The sequence below is a fragment of the Peromyscus californicus genome, unplaced genomic scaffold, assembly GCF_007827085.1.
Source record: "Peromyscus californicus insignis strain IS unplaced genomic scaffold, ASM782708v3 Scaffold_19__1_contigs__length_69161282, whole genome shotgun sequence".
NCBI classification, from domain to species: domain Eukaryota; kingdom Metazoa; phylum Chordata; class Mammalia; order Rodentia; family Cricetidae; genus Peromyscus; species Peromyscus californicus.
The window spans coordinates 36716139-36737790 of record NW_026294491.1 but is presented as its reverse complement, the minus strand read 5'-3'; the positions used below and the strand labels follow the sequence as shown (position 1 = coordinate 36737790).

At 47.9% G+C, this 21652-nt stretch overlaps 1 protein-coding gene and 1 long non-coding RNA gene across 4 annotated transcripts in view; one reads left to right on the top strand and one right to left on the bottom strand.

The window, feature by feature from the left end:
- Positions 1–10995, bottom strand: part of Cracdl (CRACD like) — a 125889-nt gene extending 114894 nt beyond the window's left edge. For 2 of the 3 annotated variants that reach the window (XM_052745131.1, XM_052745130.1), the window contains exon 1: positions 10376–10586. The gene's annotated coding sequence lies outside the window, so the exon portion shown is untranslated. Of the gene's footprint in view, positions 1–10375; positions 10587–10972 lie in introns of those variants that run through there. The other variant, XM_052745129.1, reaches the window with a different exon arrangement.
- On the top strand, positions 7513–21376 carry LOC128114824 (uncharacterized). The gene is made up of 3 exons (XR_008219914.1): positions 7513–10371; positions 14417–14496; positions 21237–21376. It is a non-coding gene; the product is annotated as an uncharacterized LOC128114824 (long non-coding RNA).
- The last annotated feature ends 276 nt before the right edge of the window (positions 21377–21652 follow it).

Sequence of the window (21652 nt, the reverse complement as noted above, 5' to 3'; positions counted from 1 at the left end):
GTACCATTCTCTGGCTCTGGCTCACCACCTAGGCAACCCTGGCCAAGATACTCCCTTCCCTACGCCTCAGTTTCCCTCCTCCTCAACTCACAGAGTGACCGTAAGGATCAAACGAGACCGTAAGGTCGAGGAGAAATTATTCAAAGTAATAAGAATGATAAGCCCTTCTCCAATTATTGATTGTTTGAAAGCGCAGGGCAGTGAGGGTTTGTACGAGGCCTTCTGAATATCCAGCCTTCACCCCCTCCCCCCCCCTCACACCCATTCTACATGGGAAGAATTGAGAGAAACACATCTGCTAGAAAAATAATTATCATAGTTTCCTTCATACAACACAACCAGTGCACACCCCCAAATGAAAGGAAAATGGCAGGTACACAGAAATCAAATCCTGCTTTAAATTTGTAAAGAGAAGGTGCCATAGAAACCTGAGGTGAGAGCTTGGATGTGGGAGACTGAAAGAATGAGGAGAGAAGAAAGGGAGGCAGGGAGAAAGAGAGGGAGGGAGGGAGGGACTGAGGAAGGGCAAATCATTTGGTGAATGTCAAATCACTCCTAATTTCCCTTTTGTCCAAAACTACAGGCTTCCTGCACAGACCTAATAAAAGCGTGACCTGCTGGGCTCGTCAGGGCTTATCCCCCCAGAGCAGGTAAGGGCTCCCACCTGTTTCCACCAACTAGAGGGAACACCAGGTCATTTAAATAGCTCATCCATCAGGAATGATGTTTGCTCTTGGGGATCAGAAGGGCCCCCACCATAAGATTTGTGGCTGTCCACCTCCATCCGCTGTCTCCCACATTCCCTGGGCCCCTGGCAGTGTTCCGAGCTGTTAAAAACATGGTCTTTCATGAACCCCTTTCTCAGCATGCTGCTGCCCCCTTACCAACAGAAAATACAATCCCCTACTCAGGGGGTTCCTGAGAACCACACGGACGCCAGAATTCATAGTGATTACATACAAAAGCCCAATGAACAGGGAAGGAAAAATAAGCTGACTGCTGATCAATTATGACTCATGAAAAAAAAATCAGCTATTTACATAGCAGTGAATTAAGTGTTGCTTCCCACCCACGCCCAGCCATGGAGGGCTCCTCAGTATTCACCCAGTACCGAGAAAGTGTGAGAACACTCACCTCCCATCTCACATCTCCTGTGCCCTCTCCTTGAAGGCAGGTCCCCTGGAGACCTGATTTCCCAACTCTTGGCTTGCAAGCACCCCGAGTCTGAAGAGCTATTTGCATGTGTCTTCACCCTGTTTTCCCACCTGTTTCCGATCCTCAGGCTGGGAGCTTCCCTCTGATTTCTCGAAGATTGACAGGGCTGGGACTTCAGGGCTCATGTCAAAGGCACCCGCATTGACGCATGCAGTCCTCCCATGAATGCTGGCAGAGGTCCTAGATCCTCAAGCATGTCTCCAGGGACTCTGAACAGCAGATGAGACCCTCCACGGAATGAGTGGATGGCTACAGGCATGTGGCCTGAAGCCACCAAAACTTCCTGGAGGGCCATCTGCACTGCTGCTGAGGTTCCACCTGGGTGTCTAGCCGAGGACCAGGCTTTCAGCAATCTGTCAGCCCTGCATTTCCTGCCTTCGGTCTTCTTCTGCTTAGATTAATTAATACTGAATCCCAAATAACACGCATGCTGTCGACCAAGATGCATGAAATCTCAGTACCAATTCATCTCATGGGAAAGAATCTTGGAGTGAAAAACTTAATTCAGGCAGGACACATCAGGGGAGGGGGCTTGTATACATACAGGAAATCTACATCTGGGTTAAGTACTCAGAAGGAATCGGACAATTAATTGTGAAGAAACAAAACATGGACGAAGGTGTTCACAGTTGTACTGTTACTAAATGGTGTAAAGTTAGAAATGACCTAATGATACATCTATCCAAGATGGGGCTTAGATGAGGAAATTAAGACCTATGCCCAGAATGGGACTTCACCCAGCCATGAGACTGATGCAAAGAAGAAATGTCTAATAATCCAGTAACGTGGAAAAGAAACTCCATACACATATTACTTTCAAAAAGGCAGCCCACAAAACAATACAGACATTGCCTGTGCTTAGTAAACATGTTCATGCCACAGGATCTGCAAAAGACTGGGGTCCCCGGGCCCGGACTGAAGCAACCCAAATCTGCAGATACTCAAGTCTCTCTGTTATGTTTTGAATGTAAAATTTCTTCCACAAGTTCATTTGTATGAGCGTGGTCCCTAGCTGATGGCACTTTTGGGGCAGGTGTGGGATCTTTAGGACATGGGACCTAGCTAGAGAAGGTTTGCTGGAGGGCAGGCCTCGGTGGGAGAATTACAACTTGGCTTCGCTTCCAGCACAAACTCTGGCTTACTTCGTAATTTGCTGAGAAGTGAGGAGTCTCACTGTCGACATGAACACTATGAACTCCTTTACTACAATGAGCTGTATTTCCAGACAGTGGCAAAATAAAGTCCTTCCTGTCTCGCATTGCTTTCTCATCAATTGTTTGATCATAGCAATGATCGAAACAACCAGTACACCCTTCACTAAAATGTCAGGGCTGGAGAGATTGCTCAGTGGTTAGTGCTTGCTGGATCTTCATTTGGTTCCCAGCCCCCACATCAGGTGCCTCAAACATCACTTGCAACTCCAGCTCCAGGGAATCTGGTGCCCTCTTCTGTCCTCTGAGGTCACCCACACCCATGTGGCATACACTCACACAGACACATATATACACACATAAACAAAAACAGTAATTCTTTATAAAGGGCCTAGTATTTGCATAGAAACTACATGTATCTTCCCACATACTTCAAATCATCTCTAGATTATTTATAATGCCTAACACAATGCAAATGTTATGCAAATAGCTGATAAGCTGCGTTGTTAGATAACAGAGACGGGGGGAGTGGCGGGGAGGGGGGGAGTCCAGGCATATTCAGTTCTGACAAATTTTTTTTTTTTCAAATGTTATCAATTTGCAGTTGGCTGAATTCATGGATGCAGAACTCACAGCTAGCTACCAAAGGGTGATTGTATATTCTAACACAGTGCATTCAGGGGTCTTCATATAGCACAGGTGCTTGGAAGGATATGCCCCAAATGATATGGAGATACTTGATCCTTTTCTGTCCCTGGGTTTGCTTGATGGTGAGACCACTTGAGTCTGCCGGCGGCATCTGGCCTGGCACCACACAAGAGAGCAGCCAAAGAGCAGCTGAGTGGTGGCAGTGAGCCAAAGCACAAGCCTGGGCACAACCCAGTCTGTCTGACAGGCCTGCTCAAGGCAGTTTATTCCCTCCTGGCTTTCCCTGATTGCCCGGCCAGGTCCCCACCCCCACCCCCCATCAGAGCCTCCTGATGTCTCTCTGTTCTAGAATATGATACCAGATGACATTCACCGACCACAACACCTCAACCCAAAAGCCTTCCTTTTCTTGTGAAGATCATGAAGAAAACAAGATAACATGGGCCAGGCCTCAGAAAAGGGTAGCTCACCCCCTCCAAAGGCTTGTGCATGTATGTTGAGATCTCATCTGCAACCCAAGAGCATGTTGAAAGCATAGGAATGCAGAGACACAAAAGGAGGCAAGAACTGAGATTCTGGCTGACGAGAAACAATGATTCAAAACCACAAGGATCTTGGGTCCTCTGGGAATGACAGTTTATAGAGTGAATCACCTGCCTCAGGAATAGGCAAGGCCAAGAGATTTCAGACCTTTTTAGTGGCTGAATCTGACCCATCAATCAGCAAGCTCTGTTCCTTCACCCTCCTCGCCTCTACGGCAGTAGTTTCTAAGTCACAAATTGTGTGCACAGGAAAGACCAAAAAGAGCTTCCTGGGGGATGGAGCCTTCAGAGCTCAGCAGTAAGAGCACATACTGCTCTTGCAGAGGGCTCAGTTCCCAAACCCTCACTGGGTGGCTCACAGGGTCTGTAACTCCAGCTCCAGGGGATCTGGCACCCCCTTCTGGATTCCACAGATACTGCACACATAAGCACAAACACACGTGCACACACACATACACACACACTATGACAAGATGAAACAAAGTTTGCTGGTAAACACTTCTTTGAAAAAATATTTATGTATTGCATATATACACGTATGTATGCATGTATGCATGTATGCATGTATGTATGATTAAAGCATAAAACAAGGTCTTATTAAAGTAGCAGGCACAGATTGGAGATGGTCCTCCAGAGTGGGTCATTGCAATTCCCATGTCAGTTGCAGAGAAGCAAACAGAACTCAAGAAATCTAGGTCTCAGCTTATGCCCTGGAAGAATGTGTGGACCCTGTGCCCTTGAATACGCTGAGTATAGACACTACACCTGGCCACAGAGCCATAACCAGACCAAGAACAGTGAACCACTGGGACCAGTTTCAACAAGACTCAAAGCAGCACATATAACAGGGAGCTTCTTCCCATGGTCACTTCTCTTTCTTAAGCAGCCAAAAGCCAAAGCCAACCCTAAGCATAAAGTTCAGCACCCAAACCTGAAATGGGTATGAACAAGCTTCACAGCCTGATATAGACCTGTACCTGCTCCCAGAGGGTTCCCCAGGCACCTCAGCTCACCTATATCAATAAGAAAATAATTTCACAAAAATATAACCAATCCAGAAAACAATATTGAGAAACCAATTTGAGGCAATCTTTTATATGCCTTTGGTTTACTGTTTAAAAACATTGAGTTCAGAGGAAAAGGTTGCAAATGCATTACATGAATCCTGTAAGATATATGTAATACAAAGAAACACTAAATAAGGCATGTGTGTATTAAATACAGATAGCAAGAGTTGGGAGGCCCAAAAGATGCCTGATATTCACGAAGTCCTAAATATACCCAAGACAGCTGGGCCTCAGATATCATGACACTCTAAATACAGAAAAGACACTCAATATTCATATGCATATGACTCTATATAGAGGAACCTAATATCCAGGCATAATCCAGTTACCCGTGGGTTGACACCTGTTCCGGCCATCTAAGTCCAGATATGGAAAACAGAGCAGTCTGATGTTCCCTTAGTAGCAAGTACATCCTTGGCTCGGAGCATCTACCATATGTATGGCTTCACTGCTAGTACTTCAAGTCTGGTCTTTGGAACCACGTTTTAGTGGGGAAGTATGATACTGCAGAGAGATGGAAATGGGAATACTTGTAATATAGCATGCAGGTGCTGTGGGCCTTCATCTTGCCTAACGGTATCACTCCACCTACTCTATCCTTGCTTATCACTGTATGTTTAAAATTGCATCGAGGTCATTGCCCACATGGCATCGTCTATCATCAGTTCTGCTCTGGAGAACTACGTACTACAGATATGCCCATTCTTCTGAAATAATGTCAGACCCCAAATACTGAAGAACCCTTTAATGCTTTGTATTGTTTCACAGGAGATTCTAATTGGGAACTCTAATCAATGCCCTCACACATTCTTCTATTTAAACACTTTATTTTGTGAGTGTGCACATATGTGTGAGTGCACATGTAGAGACCAGAGGACAATCTCTCCTTCTATCATATGAGTGTAAGGCATGGAACTCAGGTCAAAGACTTGGGGCAGATGCCTCTATCCATTGAGACATCTCACCGTTCTGCATTCTTCTAAGGTCAATACTTGCAAATAATTAATAAGGGGTTCTCTACATTATTTAATACCTAACATAATATGTGTGTGTACGTGTGTGTGTGTGTGTGTGTGTGTGTGTGTGTGTGTGTGTGTGTGTGTACATCACCATTCCTATTCCATAGGGAGCCTGAGGTCACACACTTCTAAGCAGTAGTGCAGAAACCCAAGCCTGACCTCACTGGAATGGACTCCCCACGGTGAGAAAGCAAAGTCCTTTTGACAGTTCCATGTCCCACACTGAGACGATGTCTTTCTAAGTTTCTCTGGGAGGCTGTGTGCAGCACAACTAATGGGCCCGGTCCCGCCCACAGACATGAGAATTTGGAAGCAGAACCATGAGAGATTCGGGTGTGGACTTCAGAGGTAACGGCAAGTATTTCTTGAAGTTCTGCAACTGCATACATTTAGAAGTTAGTCCCACACACCACAACTAGGCAAAGGCCGAGGAACCGATAACTTCCCATGCCTCACCTCCCCAAAGGCTCTTTCTTAGTTTCTTTACACACAAAAAAAACTTAATCACAAAAACTACTTGAGATCGCCTCCTCCCAGGAATCTCCTCAGGAACGCTGACAGAAATTCTGAGGTTGGCGGTTGATGCTGGCACACCTGTCTGCTCACTACTAAGGTTACAGAGACATGGCAGCCACTGAGCTCGGGCTAGTGGGGGCTAGAGAGCTCTTAAATCAATACGAAGAGTTTGGGGGTACATTTTCAGAATCACACACGTGTTCTCAGGATCTTTTTTTTATTATTATTATTTTTTTAATCTGACCTAAAAGTTCAAAATCATTTTCTGGATTTGATGAGCATCATTAACAGGATGTGATGAGAAGTCAGCATGTCCGTTCAGCTTGGAGATAATGAGAAGAGCTTAGCATGCCGGGTACTCTTGCTGTCCTGCCTGCTGGTGACACTGCTGGTCCACCAGGTCCACAGAAGTGCACACCAGCCAGACACATCGCTGGCAGACGCAAAGGATGCTTTAGTGGTCTCGGGCTCCTTCTCACATTCATGCGGCTAAGTCTATTTGAAGGCTCAACCTCTTCCAAGAAGCTTCACCTCCAGCACCAGCCTGAACCCAATGTGAGCAAAAGCCGGGGCTCAGACACAGAGCATCAGCCTTCCTAAGGGCCTGCCTTGCTCCCTCGATGACTCCTAAGCCCTCAGAAGAGGCAACTGGGACAGGCTTTACCGTTATCTGCCGCCTCATCCCAAAGGCCAAGCACACCGTGGGGTGTTCTTAAGATGAAGCGGCAGCCCCAGAAACAGGAATCCGCATTAATTTGTGGAAATTTAAAAGTCCGGTGCATACAGTCCAGGCCAGCCTACCGAAGGGAGCGGAGGTACTTTCCTGCCTTGTTTTCTCAGTTTTTCCCTCCATCTTTTGCTCTCTCCCACATCACTGGGACACCCAGTTTCTCCAGGGACAGGGGAGTAGGGTAGTTAGTATGAGGGTGCAATTTAAATTATGGGGGAGGGGAATACTGTGATATTTCCGTCTGTGTACCACAAAGTGTGATGATCAAATCAGGACAAGCGGCATATCCATCGCCCCAAGCATTTTATTATTTCCTTGCACTGGGAGCATGCAAAATATTTTTTCTTCCTCTTTTTTTTTTCTCCTAGGGAGGGTTTCTTTGTGTAGCCTTGGCTGTCCTGGAACTCACTCTGCAGCCCAGGCTGGCCTCAAACTCACAGAGATCTTCCTACCTCTGCCTCCTGAGTGCTGGGATTAAAGGCATGTGCCACCACCACCCTGCAAAATAGTTTCTCTTTGGATTTGAAATGTATAGTAAGGTATTTTTACCTATGGTCACCTTGCTGTGCCAGAAAATGATGCCCTTATACTAAAAAAAAAAAAAGTTTATATTCCCGTCACAGATCAGTGACAAAGCCTACCTGTTCCAGTGGAAAGTCCTGCTCTAAGCCTTGAGTTCAACTACAGCAGAAACAACCTATGAAACATTCTTGGCCACAGGTATTGAAAAGCTCTTCTGGTCCTGGGAGGAGATGGATTGGGAAAGATCTCTGCCCTCAGAACCCCTGAAAGGCTGAGGAGGAGGCGGCCAGTATGGGGAGCGTTGGTCCAGCTTCCCATGTGTAATGTTGGGAAAGGGCTGCCCAGAAATGCAAAAATGGCAGCCTAGTGTGGTTTCTGAGAACCTCCACAGGCTATCCGATACCTGATAGGGACCTTGATGAAGCCTTGGGGGAGGAGTCTGAGGAGCTGTGCAAAAGTCAAGGGTGAGACCCAGCTCAATAATACTCAGTAGAAACCCTAGTCGGGAGACCACTGTAGCACTGCAGTGGGGTGGGGGGACTGAGGAGGAGGGGCTCCCTGGAGAACAGCAGGAAAACCAACACAAAAGAGGCCACCCTCCCCACGTCCAGATGTCACTGTGGCTTCTTCCTGGTGCCTAGTCACCACCTCAACAAGAAAGACGGGGAGCAAACTGCTTTAAGCTATACAGTGATCGAAATATTCCTTGAATCAGGCCCAAAGGAAACAGAATCCTACGACTAAGTATACCAAAAAGGAAGCCAAAACACTCTATCTGGGAGGCAAAATTAAGTTCACGTTAAAACAAAACAAACAACAAAAAACAAAAAAAAAAAACAACAAAGTTGTATCCCTTCACAATAAGCCAGCAGCAGGAAATGTATCTATTCTGATTCGGATGCTTCCACTGAGTCTCTGTACAACACAAACAGTATTTCTAAGACTATCTGCCTGGGCTGACTTCCAAGGGGAAGGCACAGAGTCTCAAGCTTGCCAAGTCAAATGCGGGCCTACCAGGCGGTCCCAGAAAACTTAGCCCACAGGAGGGCCCCCAGGCCTTCCCACATAGTCTCACGTTGTAGCTGAGAAGCTCTGAGAGCTGGCTGCTACGTACCATTCCGGCTGCTGTAACAAAGTACTAGAGACTGTGTGGCTTATAAACAACAGAAGTTTGTTGCTCACAGTTCTGGAAGTCTAAGATCCAAGCATCGGCTGATCTGGTAACCAGTGAGGATTGTTTCCTGACTCACAGATGGTACCTCACTGTGTTCTCACACAGCCAAAGGAGGGGAGACACGCTCTAACCCCATGTAGAAGGTACCATATCATAAAACCATCACCATGGAGGTTAGGCTTTCAGTACAGGACTCTGGGAGCGCGCGCGCGCGCGCACACACACACACACACACACACACACACACACACACACACACGCTCAGAGTACTATCATTTCTCTCATTCTCCATAAGGGCAAACCAAGACTTCACAGCAAGATTTGATAAGGCCCAAGGAACCACGCTGAGTGGTGATGCACCTAGTTCAACTATCCTAACAGAGAGCCTACCCTGTGCCAAATCTCATGCACTTGCCAGGGGCTGCGAGATGGATACTACACTTACTGGATATTACACTGATTCAATACATGGGAAGGACTGCTGGAGAGGCAGAGCAAACCTACAACATCAGTTAGTCAAAGACAAATGTCTCCAGGGTTACCAAAAAAAAAAAAAAATCAATGATGTTACTAGGAATGTTTCATGCAACATTTTGAAGCATTAAATATGAAAATCCATGAGGTACAAAGTACCTCAATTTTAAGTAAAGACAGGACCAGTCTCCCTGATTTCTCACTCTTGTCTCATGCTCCAAGACAAGGAATTGCACAACGCTAGGACTGAGCCTGGAATCCAGCCCAACTCGAGGCAGGGAAGGCATCTTCACACCACCCCACGGAGCTGTCTCTCCACCATTTTATAACCTCAAAGAGCTCTTGAGGTGGCCCCAGTCCTCAGTCATCTCAGGTGTGTGTCTGCATGACTAAGCTCCCAAGGAACACCAGCCTGGGGAGATTCTATTTCGTCGTTGCTATGTGTTTAGGTAAATGGAAGGAAGTTCCAGCCTCCGCCAAAGGAGGGGCATACTTTAAAATAGTTCTGGAAGGCGCCAGGTGGGCTCCCAATGGATCACACGGGTGCTTGTCTCTCACTTGGATTTTCTGGTTCAGTTCTGACGCGATGCCAACTGTCCACCTGCAGGCCACAAGTCCAGTCACACCGCGGTCTTCCTTTCCCCTTGCATTTCAAAAGCCAAATGCGAGCTCATTTGGGCAATTACTTAAGACTCTCAGCACATGTACACCTTTCACTGGAAGCGAAATGACTGCTCAACAAATATTTGTTGATTCAAATTTTGAACATTGCTAAGATTAAACTCAGAATCCCTTCTGGTGGCCTGTAACCTAAACCCCAGACCTGTTAAATAAACCATGACCCGAAGCATAAGGAAGACAATGTGTCCACTCGTCTCCCTCACCGTGGCCTTTGGAGACAGACACGATTATGCCCTGTACTAAGAATTGAACCGCACGCAGCAAGCCCTTCTCCCCCCTGCCTCTGTTTTCTTAGTGTTAAAACTGGTTAAACTGCTCGGCTCTGCCTCACATTTCAAAGTTAAGTCCAGCAAAGTGCTCAGAGGAAAACTTCGGGCACTTGCGCGTCTGGCTCCTCTCGGCCCCACCGGCCACGGTGTCGTGGACGTGGCCCCCACGGGGGAGGGAGGTTGGCGTGGGCCCCAGGTCCGAAGAGCCCGGGCTGTCTGGGCTCTGCCCGTCACCACCTCCCCAGCTCCATGTGGGGACAAGACTTGGGGAACACACCAAGCCCCCGGCCCCGACTCCCTCCAACCCTGCGGGGTCTGCGCCCCACGCGCGCCGCGTGGCCACGCCATTTCAGACCGTCCCAGGTACCTGGCACCGGAGCGTGGCCGTGCTTGGCAAGCGCGCCGGGAAGGGCTCAGTCCGCGGGGACACACGGGAGCTGCTCCGCCGGGGTGCGCGCTGACCCCCGGCCGCAGCGTCGAGGGCCGGCGGCACCGCGCAGCAGGTGGCGGTAGGGCGCGGGGGTGGGGGGGGAGCGCGGGGTCTGCGGCCGGGGGATGGACGCGGACGCGGGCGCGACCCTCGGGCGGCCGCGCTGGCCCTGCGCTGGGCGCGCGCTCGCGGGCTCCCAGCTCGGCTGCGCGCGGCCCGGCGGGGGCGGACGCGGCTGCTCCGCTCGGCTCAGCTCTGCTCCGCGCCGCCCAGGCCCGCGCGCCTCCCCCGCGCCGCTCCCGCCGGGCACGCGGGACCCTGGCCACCCCACGCGGCGGCGCTGCGGAGCTGGGAGCCTGGCCGGCCCCTGTCTGCGCGAGGCCCGAGGGCCCGGGGGGCCCCCGCGGGGACGGGGACGCCCACGATCGGGACACCTGCGCGCCACCTCCCTGCCACTTGGTCCTCGGAGAGTGGGCGCCTGGGTGCAAGGGAGGGACGTACGCATACGAATACAAGAAAAAGTTGTTTCATAACCTTGTGGGTCCGAGAGTCTGAAGGCTCATGGGGGAAGCTGCCGCCCCGTCTCTAGGTGAATCATTGCTGTGGCACTGGCAAGTGTGGGAAGAAAGGCTGGAGGAGATATCTCAGCCTTGCTTCCCCATCCCCCTCACATTTAACTGAGGCGCTGCCCCACTTTGGGAAGAAACGAACTGGCTCTGAATACCTGCTCAGCTAATCAGCTACCTACAGAGTGCCATTTTCCCCCAAGCTTTGGTCTGCTGGCACAGTCCAGAACCATCTCTCCAGGATCACACCAACCAGCTCCTCCGATAGCATCCATGCCAAGAAGAAAGTACCAGGAAAGTCAACTGAGTCCCAGAAGAGCACCCAGGCTGCAGTAACATGAGCCCCAGCTGGAAGAGAGAATTCTACCATCAGACAGTGGCACTGGAGTGGGTGGCCTCGGAGTTCTGACTTCGCAGCGATGTCGTGTTATTGGGAGATCTAGAGGAATCCACACCCCACCGTTGAGCCGTGGGGTGATGGCTTGCGACCAGGGACACCGAGAACCCCCAAAGCCCATACTTGCACCAATATTTGGAAAAGCTTCTCCCCACAGCTGGCTGAAAAATGAGATCAAAATCCCAAACAGAATAGGAAGACGGGAAAAGAACTTGGCCATAGATGTCATTTTGTTGGATACATAAAAGGAAGTTAGTTGCCTTTTTAACTTTTTGATGTAATCAATCCCTTTGGTTCAAGCTAGTCACTTAAAAGTCCCCTTTGATGGTTAAATGAATTAAATTCCCTCTATGAAAAGAACATAAACAAATCGTGAATCAGTCCCCCAGCCCCCAAATTAACAACCATTCACAGTGAGCAGGTGACTCACGGAGGAGAAAATGAATCGGTTAGGTGTGTATGTTTGCCTTGTTTGAAATCCTCAAACCAAACTGAACGGCTACAAGCAAACCCATGCCCTCACCCATCTTGAGCCTGCTGATGCTTGCTATTCTGATCCACATGTATTCTGCACGGCTGTAACCACTAAATATTTATTGACTCCATAAATTGTCTTTCTAACCTAAGAATTTTGTTTCCAGAGTGTCAGAAGCCTCTGGCTTTATTTGTATGTGCTTGTGGGTGGCTTTTGAAGTTCCTGGAGGGTTTCAGAGGAAAAAAAAAAAATCCAGAGGATCTTGGTGATTAGCTAAGGCTGAGAACACGATGTCAACACCCAAAATAGAAAGTGGTTGCGAACTTTGTGACTAGGTTAGCAACATGGAAAATTATCTGTAGGCTGGAGAGTGAGAACCTTTCTGCTTTCAAAGGAGGGGATGTGAGAAGGAAGAGCTGTCTGTCTCGCCCACCCCAAGGGACTTTTACCTTCATGGACAACTCTGGTTCTCAGCTGCTGTCCACGAAGCCCTTACTTAGCACCTCCATCCGCAAGCCTTCAAGCCAGTCGAGAAAAAGCTAATAGGTTCAAGTAAGGCTTTGTCGAACTTCAAAGGAAACAGTTTCTTAAAGCCCACAGAAACCAGAGCTCAGCCAAGGGCACAGGGTTGGTGGCTTTCCAGATGTTAGTAAATCTGTCTTAGCCATCCCTAAACCTCCCCTTCCAAGGGAGGAGACCCCCCTGACAGGACAAAGAAGGCCATGCTACTCCTGAGTCCTGTATGTCTGCTCTGGGGACACATCGTTGTCAAAAGTCCGATGCTGTTCCCAGCCATTCGCAAGCAGTCAGTCAGTGAACCGCTTCGGTCTCCAGCAGAACCCTGAGCCAAGATGCACGGTGACTGCCATGTTACAAGCGAGGGACTGATGCTGTTTCCATGCTGTCGGCAAAAAAGCAAGGACCGCGGCCACAGTCACAGAGGTATCTAGTGGCAAAGCCAGAGTCTGAACCCACGCTCTGTGTTCTTACTGCTGAGCAGGGCTGCTCCTCTCCAAGTGGCCTCTAACACCAATGACAATGAAGTTTTGGATTTAGAAAAGGAGACTGAGCCTTAACTAGCCCCCCAGAAAGAGGCCTCCTTCGGGGCATCAGAAAGCAACATTTTAAAAAGCTTTTCATTTTTACAATTTAAAGTATTTCTATTTCCTTTCCACTCAATTATTCCGGTGTTGGTTAGTTTTTGGTCAACTTGACACCAGCTAGAGTCATCAGGGAAGAGGGAACCTCGATTGAGGGAATGCTTCCATTAGATTGGCCTGTAAGCATTCTTGGGGGACATTATCTGGACTGATGATTGATGTGGGAGGCCCCGGCTCACTGTGGGTGGTGCCACCTCTGGGCAGGTGGTCCTGGGCTGTTAAAAAAAAAAAAGCTAGGAAGCAACACTCCCACAGGTCTCCCTTCAGGTCTCTGCCTCCCAGTTTCTGCTGGAGGTCCTGGCCTGGCTTCTCTAAATGATGGACTGTGATGTGGGGTGTAAGTCAAATACCGGTCCACCACCACGTTGCTTCTGGTCAGTTTCCTGCCACAGTTATAGAAAGTAGACCAGGACAATCCCTGGCACCGTCGTCACCATTGTCAATAAGGAGATTTAGCTAGAACGAGCCTCCACTGCCTTGCAGGTTCTTTTGGTTAAATGAAAGGCTTATGGTGGAGTGAGGAGACATAAGCCATGGGCTTTCTCACCTAAGCTGGCAGTGGGGACATTGCGTCCTTCGGGACATTTCATCCCCAGACTCTGCTTGTGGGTTCCTGGAAGACAGCCAATGAGTCACTTAGATTCAGAAAGCAGAGACCCCACAGGCAAGCTTTGTGGGTGGCGCTCTGGAGCCAGGAACCAGCCTGGTTGTCATCCTCCAAGCAACAGGCTTGTTGCCCAGGAAAGCCTTGGTGGCAGTGGTGTTGAGCTGGGAGGTATGAGCGTAATGGCTGGAGTTTGAATCCCTGGCACCTACGTAAATGCTGGTTGAGACCATGGCCGTGTGGCCAGGAATTCTAGCCGTCACTCAGAAAGCGGTGACAAGGGATCCTCCAACAGCTGTCAACTCTGGGCTCAACTGAGAGATTCTACCTCCAGAGAACACTGAAGGGAGACTCCCGAAGTCAACTTCCACCATGATTGGTGTGGTCTCCCCATATGAGGCTGTAGCTCCCACTCTTCCATTTCAGACTCTTCCCAAACTGACCTACTTACTTCCAGTCATTCCTCAATGCTCTGTTCCCTTCCCTTCTGCCTTAGCCCACAGGCTCCCCCACCCCAGCCCCATGGCCTTGATTCCCATGGCAGCCACTCTATACCACTCACTCTTCCCGGCATCGGCAGTGAGTGCCCCGAGCCCTTGGTCCTCCCATGATGCTTTTCTGTTTAAAACCACAATTTACACCAACTTCCTCTGATCCTACAGCCAGGCCTTGCCTGCCTGCCAAGAAAATGCCCAGAACTGCTCAGACGAAACACATAAAAGAGTTCTCTAGCCTCACCGGGCCTTTCTTTGTGTGTTTAATTGTTTTCTGAACAGATGGACCCAACATGATGAGAAAGAAGAGGAGACCACCAGCAATATCAACCCCAGAGGTCACTGCTGCTGCTGTTTCGTTGGTATGTTTCCATTTTTATTTACTATTAAAAAGGGTTACTATTAAAAAGGGTTCTGAAGTCTCCCACATGGATGAAGTTAAGGCACAGGGAAGGGGATGTACCTCAAAGGCAGAGCACTTGCCTAGAACACCCCAAACCTTGGCTCAATCCTCATCCCCATCAAAAAAAAAAAATCAACATAGTTGAGGTAAAGACAAATAATTTTATAATCTTTTTAAAGAACTACATTATATTACAAGTATTTCCCCGTGTGATAATGAAGTCTTCATAAGTCTAAATTCTTAACAACTTGCTAACATTCTGCTATGTGCATGGCTTATTTTACAATTTAATATTTAGGATTTAACTACTGCTGTGTTTCCGGGATATGTCACAGCATTCCTTGACGGTATGTGGATGACCTCCGGTGTGTATTTTCTAGCATTTCCTTCCTTTAAGAGTTGCAGACAGGACTTCCAGGGGGAGTTGGTATGAACGAGCCTAAGGCTCTGGCACCCACAGGTCTGAGACACAACTGTTCCTATTTTCATTTGTCCCTGAGTGACTCCCTGCCACCCATGGCTACTCCCTGGCCCTGTATTCCAGCTCCCACCATAGTCTCTTGTGAATATATGGGTTTGTTTCTTCATAGGAAGTTAAAGTTACAGAAATGTGATCATTCGTCAGCTGAGCGCAGGATGGGAAGAGTTTGTTGGATCATGGGGGGTGGGATGGGGGGGCCAACACAGTCATAAAGCTGCTCATGGGAGAAAGGACCGTCCTGAGAGCCTGCAGGAGACAGGAGGACTCCACTGGATACTGCATTAGAGTGGAGGGAGGGGCCACAAGCCTGGGAAAGTGGGACTCCCAATGCTAAAGACAGTGTCTTCCCCCTTGAGCCTCCTTGGTTTTACCCCAGTGAGATTCCTACCAGGACTCGAATCCCCAGAACTATAGAAGGATTGTGTTGTTTAGAACCACCAGTTTGAACTAGGGAGATGCTCAGTGTTGCACACGCGTGGAGATCTGAGCTCAGATGCTCAGCACCCACATCATGGGACAGAGAGGGGAGGACTGTTGAGCTCACTGGCCAACCCGCTTACCCCAAACATGAAACAGCTGCAGTGAGAAACCCTGTCTCAAAGGGACAAAGGAACACAGAGCTAGAACAGGACACCATGCGTTTTCTCCTGCTCTCCACATATGCATGGGTATACAGGCATGCACCACACACACACATCCACATACATGTCAGGCACACAAACATCCACATGCACCACACACACTCACACTAAGTTTGTGGCAATTTATTATCACAATAGGTGACTAATAAAACATTTACTTAGATTTCCCATCGCTGGGCTCCATGTTCCAGTCGCTGCTCACTGGTGTGGTTTGTAGCAGTGGTCCAGCAGACACACTAGGGTTAAATGCTGCCTGAATAAGCTTAATCCTTACTCTTCTAAACTTACCGTTGACCCCCTCTAACAGGACTCAGACTCTGAGCTAAGAGGCTCCATTTGTTCCTGCTGCTGTTGGTGATTCTTTTCCTGCTCAACACTGGTGATCGTTTTGGAATCTTAACAGCTCTTTAAACGTCTTGCCACAACATGTAGACTTTTCCTCAATGTCCATCACGTTGCTTCTAAAACAATTTCCATTTAGCCTACCCAGATGTTACAGGAATTATTATTAATCCTCTCCTCCCTTTCAAAAAGATGTGTTCTTTTATTTGGGATGCCTAAATGTCAAAATTGTGTTGGTTTTAGACATCAATAACACTATTTTCCATAGAAAACCATGGTTGAATGCTTACCCTCCTTGTTTCTGAAAAGACTTGTTACTTGTTTATCCGAATGTGCGGTCAGGTTTGGAAGAATCCAGAAGCTGATTGGGGACAATACCGATAACAATAGTATTGCGTTCATATGGAATAATATTTAAAGTAAGAGAGCTGGGGACTCTAATTATCAAGGAAAAGTCCAAATCACCACTTTTCTCTCAGGCAGAGAAAGAAAACAAGTGTGTCTCTGGTTTATGTGCTGGCCCACATAGCTCCTTTTCGCAAATGTGACTTTAAACCAGTTAATCTTTTAAAAGTCTTTACACTGACTGATTTAGAAACAAAGAGGACAAATGTGGGAGTCTAAATGTGAGGCGCTGAATAAGAGTGATAATCTCTGCCAATGAGCACGCTGCTGCGCTTCTGGTACCCAATGCCGTTCACGGTTTTCATTTAGATGGAGCTTCCCGGAGCTTCTCTTGCCTCCCCGGCACGATGTGCTACGTGACTGGAATTTAGATTTGGAAACTGAGATCTGCCCAGGATCTTAGGGAATGTACTTTCATCCTCCTTTCTGGAGGACCAGGGAGTGCCTGCTCCAAGCTTACCCGCTGATGGCCAAGCACAGCCTCACATCTGCATCCAGGGGAGGGTGTGCGCAACCCCTGCCCGCCTCCTTTACAGACAGCCCACCTCCTGGTCCGGTTCTGCAGTTTGCAGTATTTCTCTGGTCATCACACAATGTCAATAGTCAACTACCTTCACAGCATATTTTTTTAACCCCTTTGATAGGAAAATAGTATCTTACTGATTTGATACAGAGTATGGAATTTTTAATCACAAAAATATTTTAATAGCCAGTATTTGGGCAGCTACTAATTTGTGGCTGAGTGACAGATAAATCGTGTTAGGTAGCTGTTCCTCACCCGTCAGTGAAATGCTGTGCCACTAAGGTAAGAGAACGAAGCCAGTGTTTCTGTAGCAAATGGTGACACTAAAAATAGTGTTTGGAGGATGTGGAATAATTTTTTCATTGTTTCCATGGAAAAGCAGGAGAGGGTGGATGAATCCATGGTCTGACTGTGCCGAGGAGTCCTCCGGCGGGTTTGCAGGGCTTGCTGAGAAGAATGGGACAACATCTGCCAGACACAGTCACTCCCTGGACTAAGAATCACATCACCTCCTCCCCTTCAGAACGCCCAGGGATGGGAGCATCCATGGCTTACTTCATGCCTGTGTTACAAATGCTCTACACTGTGTTTTGAATCTAGATGTCTATTGCCCGATCAGCGTTGAGCCTATATGAAATTGCCTTGGGGTGGGAACTCTGCGTGGAATGGCGATACAACTGAGTCTCAGTTTGGGTGCACACGAGAGTCCTCTTGCAGCTTGAAGAAGCTCTGGACTCACCTTCGGTAGGCAGGTGGCCTTGTTCTGCCAGCCTCCCCACTCCAAACACTCATTCATATCTGCCTTTATATAAATTTCCATCAGTGAACACCTGGAAACCAGTCCCTTCCAAAGGACCAACAGTAAGCCCTGATCTGATGGTTTCTGCTTCCTAAGAGTATGTGTAGTTTTCTAAAATGCCGAACAAAGCCCCAAGAAGTGCTGGCCTGCCTGTCAGTGAAGAGCACAGGAGAGGGTGTTGTGGAAGACATTGGGGTACAGGTCCTTCTGGGAACCTCCTACTACAATGCTAAGCCCAGGCTGCTTTCCTGTGAGTCAGCTGCAAAGTGGGTTATGGTGGCAGACGTATGCTCCTTTTTATACTCAAAATACAATTACACAATGTATAATCTCCATTCCAGGCACCAGGGAACCCAGAGGGAACCTGCCAAAGTTCAAATAGCAGTAAATGGACAAGTGGGAACTGAGACCCAGTGGCCAGACCCCAAGACACTTAGGATGAGTTACACATTCTATCGGAAGTTATTTCTCCTGTCTTTCTGGAGAATTTAGAGAAAGTATTGAGTCGGATTAAGATAATTTGGCACATCTGAACTCAAATGTTTGACAGAAACTTGAATGTCTTCCCGGTTACTCCACGGAGCATAACAATGAAACCAGTGAGCCACAGCAGCTACCTATGGCAAGGCAGGTCCCATGGTTTCTCAGGATTGCCTGATGTTTAGGGATGCTGCACGATAATCAGTTACCTTCCCGCTTGGCTTCAGAGGGGAGTGTACACAGCGAACATTGCCCGGCTTACAGGTGTGTCTGGGAGAAGGCCAATGATCAAATGTTGGTAGTGGGCCTTTGTGAGAACCCTGGGAATATGGTTCTGTGGTTCTTTTACCTTATCTTAGTATTCAACACACTGAAAAAAAAGTTTATACAGATGAGTACAGTGGCATAAGAAGGGTTAAACAACTGGACACTGGAAAAAAGACAGGAAATAATTTCGTTCATTTAACTTAAGACAGCAGCACAGGCCTGTGATCCCTGAGAGAGGGGAAATGAATGCTGAGCCTGAAGATCACCTTGGCTTCCTGCCTGAAGGTGGTTTCTGTGCTGCTGCGTGGGCAGAGGGAGAAGGAATCCGGAGTCTGGCAGCTGTGCTGAGTTAAGGAAATGGAGCTCGGAATCCAGGGCGGCTGAAGGAGCTGGGATTGGAAGGGCGGGTCTGGAAAGGAGACACTTTTGAGGGAGAAGAGCTGGAGGGGGCTGGGCAAAGGTGACCAGGGCCTTGCAGACCACACATGGTTCCCAGGACTTGCACAGATTGGGGGATATTCGAGATGTAGCCTGCTCGTGAACTGATGGATATCACACACGGCGCATCGCTGGAGATACCCAACGGGTCATCCCCTGGGTTAATCACCATTTAGATAAACCACACAAAGTGTTGCAAGTTGAATTTGTTGCCCTCAGGCTCAGATGTTCATGACTTAGCCACAAGCATCTTGAACATGACCTTACTGGAAAATGCCATTTTTGTAGCTACAGTTAGTGAGGATGGGGTCACAGTGGATTAAGGGTGGACCACTACTCCCGTGTGTCTTAGTTAGGGTGATGAAATACCATGACCAAAAGCAACTTGGGGAGGAAAGTGTTTATTTGGCTTAGGCTTCCACATCACTGTTCATCTCTGAAGGAAGTCAGGACAGTAACTCAAACAAGGGCAGGAGCCGATGCTATTAAAGAATACTGCGTTCTGGCTTGCTTAGCTTGCTTTCTTATAGAACCCAGGACTGCCAGCTCAGGAACAGAACCACCCACCATGGGCTGGGCACTCCTCCATCAATCATTAATTAAGAAAATGCCCTACAGGCCTGCCTACAGCCCCATCTTAAGGAAGCATTTTCTTAATTGCGGTTCCCTCCTCTCAGATGACTTTAGCTTGTGTCAAGTTGACATAATACTATCCAGTACACCACGTGACTGGTGTCCTTATAGAAAGGGAAATTTAGACACAGACACACACGGGAAGAATGCCATGAGAACACACAGGCAGAGATCCTGATGGTGAATATGCAAGCCAAAGACACCAGAGACTGCTAGCAAACCCACAAAACGAAGGAGCCTGGAACAGACTCTTCCTCATAGTTCTCAGAGGAACCAGCCATGTCCCCACCTTCAGCTTCAGAACTGGGAGGGGACACCTTTCTGTCGTACAAGCCCCCCCAGTCTGGGGTACTTCGTTATGATCTCCCTAGCAAAGTAACACACAACGGTTAAGAGCAGATGTGGGGGAGGGAGTGGTCAGTGGTAGAGAGGGATGGATGGCACACCCTGCAAGTCTCGGGTATCTGTTTGGGCTCAGTCAGTTTGCAGTTGTCTTGCCTCAACTAGATTCTCAACATCAAAAATCTGAATGTCGCCGGGCGGTGGTGGCGCACGCCTTTAATCCCAGCACTCGGGAGGCAGAGCCAGGCGGATCTCTGTGAGTTCGAGGCCAGTCTGGGCTACCAAGTGAGTTCCAGGAGAGGCGCAAAGCTACACAGAGAAACCCTGTCTCGAAAAACCAAAAAAAAAAAAAAAAAAAAAAAAAAAAATCTGAATGTCTACTTAATGAATTCAAGTTAAATCAAAATGGTAGGCAAAGGGAGAGGAAGGGAGGGGGTATATTACCTTAAAGATGTTTGAAAAAAATGGATAGAATTGTATTACTTTGTGTTTACCTAAAATTATGTGTAAGGCATGTGTATGTATATACATGGATACATGGTTTAATTTACCTGTAAGGCATGTTTGTGTATATACATGGATACATAGTTTAAATTATGTGTAAGGCATATATATATAGATATATAGATATAGATATAGATACATAGTTTAAAGAAGTATCACCTCATTGGGTGACAGTGATAACCCCAAGAGCTGTGGACTAGCTAACAAGAATGCCAGCACCAGACATGAGAAACCTCTCAAGTTGTTGGTCAGGGAGGTCCAAGAGATCCTCAGATGGTAATGTATACTCTGTGCCATTGTATGCTAGAAATATGTAATTTGCTTCTTGGTTTTTACAAGGGACTACAGTTAAAAGATTGCCTTGAGTCCCAGAAGAGACTTAGGACTTTTAAATAGTCTTGAGATGGAAAAACTATGGGGACTTTTGAAGGTGGACTTCAATGCATTTTGTATTGTGGTGTGGCCACAAGTCTATGGCCAGGGGATGGAATGGAATGGTTTGAATGGGAATGGGTTTCATGGTCTCATATATTTCAGTGCTTGGTCCCCAGTTGGTGGACCTATTTGGGAAGGATTAGATATGGCCTTGTTGGAGGAGGTGTGTCAGTGGGGGTGGGCTTTGAGGTTTCAAAGTTCATGGCATTCCCAGTTAACTAACACACTCTCCTCCCTCTCCCTCTCCCTCTCCCTCTCCCTCTCCCTCTCCCTCTCCCTCTCCCTCTCCCTCTCCCTCTCCCTCTCCCTCTCCCTCTCCCTCTCCCTCTCCCTCTCCCTCTCCCTCTCCCTCTCTCTCTCTCTCTCTCTCTCTCTCTCTCTCTCTCTCTGCCTTCAACCTATGGACAAGATGTAAGTTCTCAGCTCCTGCTCCAGCGCCATGCCTGCCTGTCTGATGCCATGGTCCCTGCCACGACAGTCATGGACTCTAATCCTCTGAAAATGTAAGCCCCAATAAACTCTTTCTTCTATAAGTTGCCTTGGTCATGGTGTTTTGTCACGACAATGGAAAAGTAACTAAGACAACAAATCAGATGAAAGCCTTAAGGAAAAGTAAAGCTGTCCAAAGGAAAAGGGCTGGGGAGAAAGAGCAGAACTGTTTTTCTCTTTATTATACATTCTAAGATGCAAAGCGGGTGGTCTGGGGGCTGTTGAGAGACGGCACAGCTGTAAAGAGCTGCTCTTCTAGGTCCTACAGCTCATTAGGTCAGCATTTTCAACCGCCATGGGCTCCATAACCTAGTTATTTCTACTTTAAACCAACAA